Source organism: Gorilla gorilla, chromosome 7, assembly GCF_029281585.2.
Source record: "Gorilla gorilla gorilla isolate KB3781 chromosome 7, NHGRI_mGorGor1-v2.1_pri, whole genome shotgun sequence".
NCBI classification, from domain to species: Eukaryota; Metazoa; Chordata; class Mammalia; order Primates; family Hominidae; genus Gorilla; species Gorilla gorilla.
The window spans coordinates 53,669,573-53,677,149 of NC_073231.2; the positions used below are offsets into that span (position 1 = coordinate 53,669,573).

The 7,577-nt window shown below is 44.7% G+C and overlaps 1 protein-coding gene across 4 annotated transcripts in view; it reads right to left on the reverse strand.

The window, feature by feature from the left end:
- SGK3 (serum/glucocorticoid regulated kinase family member 3) overlaps window positions 1-5,920 on the reverse strand; it is a 153,695-nt gene extending 147,775 nt beyond the window's left edge. The window contains exons 1-2 of one of the 4 annotated variants that reach the window (XM_055349483.2): window positions 5,452-5,920; window positions 3,426-3,481 (exon numbers count right to left, since the gene is read on the reverse strand). The gene's annotated coding sequence lies outside the window, so the exon portion shown is untranslated. The remainder of the gene's footprint in view (window positions 1-3,425; window positions 3,482-5,451) is intronic. The other 3 variants (XM_055349484.2, XM_031013621.3, XM_063709240.1) reach the window with 3 other exon arrangements.
- Between the last annotated feature and the right edge of the window lie 1,657 nt (window positions 5,921-7,577).

A 7,577-nucleotide genomic window follows, 5' to 3' on the forward strand; every position in this document is an offset into this window, starting at 1 on the left:
GCAGACCCCTTGAGGTCAGGAGTTTTGAGACCAGCCTGGCCAATATGGTGAAACCCTGTTTCTACTAAAAATACAAAATTAGCCAGGTGTGGTGGTAGACGCCTGTAGTCCCAGCTACTTCGGAGGCTGAGGCAGGAGAATTGCTTGAACCCCAAAGGCGGAGGTTGTAGTGAGCAAAGATCATGCCATTGCACTCCAGCCTGGGTGACAGAGTGAGACTCCATGTCAAAAAAAAAGAAAAAAAAATAGGGAGGTAAATAACTAGAGTAGGCCGGGCGCAGTGGCTCACGCCTGTAATCTCAGCACTTTGGGAGGCCAAGGCGGGTGGATAACTGAGGCCAGGAGTTCGAGACCAGCCTGGCCAACACAGTGAAACCCATCTCTACCAAAAATACAAAAACAATCAGCTGGGCATGGTGGCGCACAACTGTAGACCCAGCTTCTCAGAAGGCTGAAGCACGAGAATCGCTTGAACCTGGGAGGTGGAAGTTGCAGTGAGCTGAGATCATGCCACTGAACTCCAGCCCGGGCAAGACAGCGAGATTCTGTCTCAAATAATAATAATAATAATAATAATAATAATAATAATAATAATTAATTAATTAAAAACAGAACTAGAATAGTAAAGTTCCTTCTCATTTTCAAACCTATGAAGCACCACTGTAGTTGAATACATTTCATTCAGCAGTCTGTAGACTGGCTAATCAGTGAGTCCTACTTTTGTATATGAATATATTACATATGAAATCCAGTTTTCTTTTCTTTTCTTTTTTTTTGAGAAGGAGTCTCACTCTGTTGCCCAGTCTGGAGTGCAGTGGTGCAATCTCGCTCACTGCAACCTCTGCCTCCCGGGTTCAAGCCATTCTCCTGCCTCAGCCTCCCCAGTAGCTGGGATTACAGGCATGCGCCACCATCCCCAGCTAATTTTGTATTTTTAGTAGGGACGGGGTTTCTCCATGTTGGCTAGGCTGGTCTCAAACTCCTGACCTCAGGTGATCCACCAGCCTCAGCCTCCCAAAGTGCTGGGATTACAGGCGTGAGCCACCACGCCCAGCATTTTTTTTTTTTTTTTTTTTTTTAGATAGAGTTTCACTCTTGTTGACCAGGCTAGAGTGCAATGGCACGATCTTGGCTCACTGAAATGTCTACCTCCTGAGTTCAAGAGGTTCTCCTGCCTCAGCCTCCCAAGTAGCTGGGCTTACAGGCATGCGCCACCATGCCCAGCTAATTTATGTATTTTTTTTTTTTTTTTAGTAGAGACAGGGTTTCGCCGTGTTGGCCAGGCTGGTCTCGAACTCCTGAACTCAGGTGATCCGCCCACCTTGGCCTCCCAAAGTGCTGGGATTACTGGTGTGAGCCACCGTGCCTGGCCTCTACATTTTAATTATCTGCCAACAAGCTCACTTAGTGGCTTGAAGAAAGCTACCTACAAGAACACTTCTGCACTTGATGGTACAAAGTAACTCTGCCCACCAATATCACATCATGCCAAGAGATGTTTCTAGTTCTTCTCAAACTTTCATTTCATATAGGTCTTTCCTATATGTATAGCCCTGTTAGGAGAAGCAGAGCTGCACTGCACAGGAATCCTCTGCCACAAGACCTCACTAACATCACTTACTTCACACACATCTCCATTTTCTGTCTTACATATTATCAGTCCCTCATCCTCTAACAATTCCCCTTGTATCTTCATGTTTCTTTCAGTCACCCCCAACGCCCCCGCCCAAAGAAAGCAGATTTTGCTTTAGCGTAATAGAAGAACAGTGGCCACAAGGAGGTGAACTTAGGCAGGTTTTCAGGACTTTGTCCAATTTCTCAAGTCCTTTACTATTTCTCCAAAGGCAAGGATACTGCACACTGCCCTAATTCCCTTTGAAAACCCTCTAGCTCAGCTTCAGACAGCCAATACAATTTTATTGGGTGACGCTTTGAATTGGCCTTCAACATCTGATTTCCACATTGTCTTCCTCGGCAATGACAACTGAAAGTTAGCATTGAGTTAAAACTACTTTGACGTGAACTACAAGATGTGGAAGTAGCACCTCTTAGATTTACCACTTTTCTCCATGATACTGGGCAGGGGAGAGTGAAATGAGAGCAAAGTCTCCACCATGAGAAATGGAAAAGGTAACGGAAAACAGAGACACGGAGTCGCTTAAAATAATATGGGAGCTGTTACATCTGTCAGGAATAACATGTTACATAATTTGAGTTTCATGAATCAGCAGTTTAGTCAGTAATTTACATTAATTTTTTTCAAAAAGAGAAAACATGAGAACTGGAAAAGGTAAAGTGGTTTCTGAAACAAGGCAGGTTTCAAAGGTATTTTATTCCACTCCCACACAGAAGAACGTTGACAGGCAGATGACTCAGTCTGGCTTCATTAAGGGTTTCTTACTGCCTAATACACCTCATGGGAAAGGCCATCCCATCTCTCATCTCTCCCTGATAACTCTTCTCAATTCCTCCTGCCAGGTAATGGCCATATTATCCCCTCTAATTGAAGGTTATCCACCTGGAAATCACATACTTTAGGTACCAAGGGCTATACTTAAAGCATATAAATAGTTGAGGAATTTTGTGTGTGTTTTTAAAGACCCTTTATGCTAAAGTCATTGCAACATTTCAATAAAACACATAGTTTTATTTCAAAAATATTTACAATACCTATGATCATTGAGTTTGAACTTGATCATAAATCTAAGTAGTTTAGAAAGATAAGAAAGCTGTGGCCAGGCACGGTGGCTCACGCCTGTAATCCCAACACTTTGGGAGGCCAAGGCAGGCTGATCATGTCAGGGGTTTGATAATAGCCTGGCCAACATGGTGAAACCCTGTCTCTACTAAAAACACAAAAATTAGCCGGGTATGGGGGCATGCACCTGTAGCCCCAGCTACTCGGGAGGCTGAGGCAGGAGAATCGCTTGAACCTGGGAGACGGAGGTTGCAGTGAGCCTAGGCTGCGCCATTGCACTCCAGCCTGGGCAACAGAGCAAGACTCTGTCTCAAAAAAAAAAAAAAAAAAGAAAGAAAGAAAGCTGTCAACATAAACATAAATACCATGTGTCCGTTCTAAACTCTCAAAACCAGAGAAAAAAGGTAGGATGAAAAAAATACCCAACCTATTTTCTTTTTCAAAAACCAGAGGTGGCAAATCTTAAGAAATAAGTCCAAAGGGATTCCCATCCTTTTTGTAGAAAATGTGCTGTATTAGATACTGTCTGAAATAAGACAGGCATTGGATTAGGCCTGGAAATGTCTCAGGCATAAATCAATTACTACAGTATTTTGAGAGACATGTTTTGAAAGAGCAAGATATCTGAAGCCATTTGGAGTCATTCATTCCACAGATGTTTATTACAGGCCTGCACGTGCCAGGCACTGTCCACACACCTGCCCTCCATTCAAGCTCTGCCTCTCACCTGCTGTGCAATCCAGGCTAAAGCACTTTAACATTTCCATGCCTCAGTTTCTTCATCTGTAAAAACAGGTAATAAAAAGTAGTTAAGAGATCAACCATACAAGATCTCTCTGAAGGGTAAAGGAGTATGTCTGGAAGCACTTTGTAAGCCATGAAAATGCTAGGGGTCATCCGACTAAACTGAATTCACAAATGACACTAATGCCTGTTGTGTCATAAATTATTAATATATCAGAGGAACATGAGCCTTCTTGCTTCAAGAGACACTTCATAATCCTATTAAATAAGGCTTATCGGCTCACTTAATCATCTCTCTGAAAAGTTAAATATATGAGAGAGAGATAAGGGAGGGGGGCACAGAAAGGGAGCGAGGGAGTCAGAAAGCTAGTCTGATGTGCAGATTTTGACATTACATTCATAGTCACCATAATAACAAGAATCATGTCTATCTTAGTCACCACATTGGGTCTCTAATGGTGCACATTTGAAGAGGGCATGTTATTCTGAAAAAATATTCTCTGCATATCTGCAAATCACAAAACGTACAACTATGAGGCTGACCTACCAATTCAATGTTTCCAAGAGCAAATAGCAGTAAAATTACAAAACGTTATTTGTTATGTTGATGTGTGCAAACAAAAATGTTCTATTTTATAGTACCTTTCAAGTTCAATCTGACCCTCATATCCAAACTATGTCATATAAATAATGTCACATAAACAGTGTCGAACAGATCAGGAACAAAGCTCTTTTCAAAAACAAAAGTAGGCTCCATGCAGTGGCAGTTAAAGAAGGGGAAGTTCTGGTGTCTCCAGAGTTACCCGATGGGTACAACGGCAGTTGAAAGAGACCATGTTACACAAGTCATTCAGGTTCTGGCCAACATCTGCTTTGAACAGGTCGCATTCCCAGGAGCTCCAGGCTCCCTTACCCCAGGGAAATGCAGGGGTGGTGGCTTGTCTTACAGAACTGGTAGCCAAGGGGACCAGAAGGCACACCCGGTGCTAAAACATGCCTAAAACTTCCTCTAATGTTTACAGCTCTTCCAATGACATTTGGGGAACTAAAGTATGGATAGCCTCTTCATTGCTAGAACCGCTATAATATGATGAGTTAAGAATTTGATTTAATATTTATAAAGAACTTAGAAAGAGCCCAGCGCATAGTAAGGGCTATGTAAGTGTTTGGTAAATAAAAAAAAGGCACCTCCCAGATTGGCTGGGTGAAGTCTCAATCTGGTGAGAAGGGAGAGAATCAAAATACACAACAGTCTATTTTTCACTTTGACAAAGATTTAGAAATTACAGTGCTCTGTATTTATTTTGCACCCAAGTGCACCCTAAGTAGTCTCTGGTGCAGGACTGAAATTCTACCCATGGTTCAGAAGTCACTGTGCACAACTCAATGAAAGCGTTTTAAGTTTCAAGAGATGATTCCTTTCTCTTTTCTCTTTCCAAGTAACGATGACTAAAAATGACAGAATCTAAAAATCTCAAAGCACTTCTAGTGGGTACATTCCAAAGCTAAAACTGTGAGAATTAACAGGGCCAGATTCACTTGAAGAGACGTAAGGGTTCAAATTACAGAGAACTTAAAAGACGCAACGTATTAAGGTCTCTTACTACAGATCCGCTGACAACAGGTTAAACGATTCCATCCACCCCTCTCTGGCGGCTGCCCCCTCCCCGACCCTCGCAGGTGACCTGCACCCACTTTCGACCTCAGATAGGGTCTCCCTGCTCGGCGTTCCCAGTTCCTCCAGGCTCGGCGGCTGCGTGGGGGTTAACAAGGTCCAGCCACCGACGCCCCTTGGGCGTTTAGGAATCTCGAGGCAGGATCTGAATTCACCTCGTGGAAACAAAGACCACAAACTCTCCGGGAGCCGGGGGCTGGGCGGAGGTACGGCTTTTTCCGAGGACAGGCAGCGGCCGAGGCCCGGGCAGCCCTCGCCCCGCCCCGTCTCCTCCCGCCCCGGGCCGCCGTCGGAGTCCCGGGCGCGCGGACCCTCCCGCCGGCCCCGCACCTACCTGGCCCCGCGGTGCTGCTCCCGGCGCGGCGGGCGCGGAGCCGAACGTACTGCGCTTCTTCCTTCCCGGCAGGGCCGCCGGGCGCCGGCGTTTCCTCCTTGACGCGTCACGGCCGCTGGCGGCTCCTCCCGCGGAGCGCGCGGGAGGCCGAGGACAGCCGGGGAAGGCGCCGGATCCCAGCAGAGCGGCGCGAGCGGCGGGCCAGGGGCAGCCCGTGCGGGGAGGGGCTGCAGGCTGCGTCCCGCTCAGGCCTCCGAGGAAACCCGCGCTCCTCTCTCTTCCCCGAGGACCCCCGCGAAAGGCCGGTCCGCGGTGCGCCGTCTGCCCCCGTCACGCGCTGTGCAAAGTTCAAGAGGACACAGTGGGTCCTGTCTGGAGTCACAGACTCTGGTGTTTCCCTCTGCTCCGCCCGCAGTGGCCGCTACCCTGGGGCCCAAGACCCGCGCGGGCCAGAGCGCCGGGGCCCAACAGAGATGACCTGGTGTGTGCAGGGATCAGGACCCCCCGGGTGGGCCCGGGGTGTTGGGGGGGTTGGCTTGGTGTAAACTGGAAACTCAGAGGAGTGAATTAAATATCCAAATAATTGAGAACAACTGTGATTCATTTAGCATTATTTGGACAGTTTTCTACTTTTGTCATTAGCAGAGTTACGGCCCTTGTGTTTATAAACAGTCGAGAACTTTCACAAATTGGCAGATCCTGTGTGCAGAGAAATTTCCTTTCCACACATCTTTTTAGATCTACTGACTCTTTTTTTATTCCCATTAATCTCCAAGTCAGCTGAGTGCACACTTTACAGCTCCTTATTACTCATTCTTGAATTACAGAAGCTGCGTTTTAGATCTGTTTATCTCTTTTAACAGATAGAGAAGCTGAGTGGAGAACTAAGAATTACATGGTTCAATGGATGTGGAGTCAAGTGGTTAAGGTTTTGAAGTAGAGTGGGTTGTTTTCTTCGTCCCACAACACTACTGTAATTTAGGTCTTATCAGATATCACTTGAAGATAGACTCAGACAACTGCTTAAAGATTCCCATGTGCATATCATGCCTTAGATTTTGAGACAATGATTTATACTTTAGATCATATGATTCCAGAGAATTTGCCACGAATCTATGAACAAATAAACTGCCAAAGGTTATTAGAGGAACTGGGATCTATGTGTGACTTCCCTAAATTCAGAAGACATTTCCTCATGTTTTAAAATGATATTCAAAGATTTAGCCCCACAAGTATGGGTAAGGACATTCATTTTTAATGTCAATAACCACAATGTGGCCTCTCTTTAAAAAGTGGATTGTGAATCCAAATACTTTTTGTACTTCAGTAATCCTACAGAACTTTCTAAACAGTAGTTTTCAGAAATGAATATAAGAATGCAGTAGATACAAAACAATACATTGCCGGTGGTCCTTTATATGTTTTACTGTGGTCCACAAAGCAATCCACATACATTAGAGGAGTTCTTCCCTTGTAACAAAATCAACAAGTGATGAGTGTATCTCTTAATTAAAGCCATATTCACAGTGCTGAAGATTTCTCAGACAAAAGGAAGTTCTGTGTCAATAAACTCCAAGTGGAATAACATCATTCTCACTTTAGAGACAAATACCTGGCTATCACCACATCTTGACTTTTTTAAAAAATAAACATCTGGGAACCATTACATTTCTAGATAAATTTGTCCTATTGTGAAGAACACACACACACACACACACACACACACACACGGAGATCACCTCCCACAAACATTTTATGTATTTTCTTTTTTTTTTTTTTTGAGACGAGACGGTCTCATTGTGTTGCCCAGGCTGGGTTCAATTGATCAACAGACAACATGTTAGGCATTTTGCCTTTACAATCTGAGAGCTGCAATTTAATAGCTAGATTTCGCAAAAAGCTAGAGGAGGTAAATATATTCACAAACTACTAAGGACTTTTTCACTGTAATTAAATTAGTTTTTTGTTTTGTTTTGTTTTTGAGACGGAGTCTCACTTTTGTTGCCCAGGCTGGAGTGCAATGGCATGATCTCAGGTCATTCCAACCTCCTCCAACTTCCGGTTTCAAGCGATTCTCCTGCGTCAGCCTCCCGAGTAGCTGTGATTACAGGTGCCTGCCACCACGC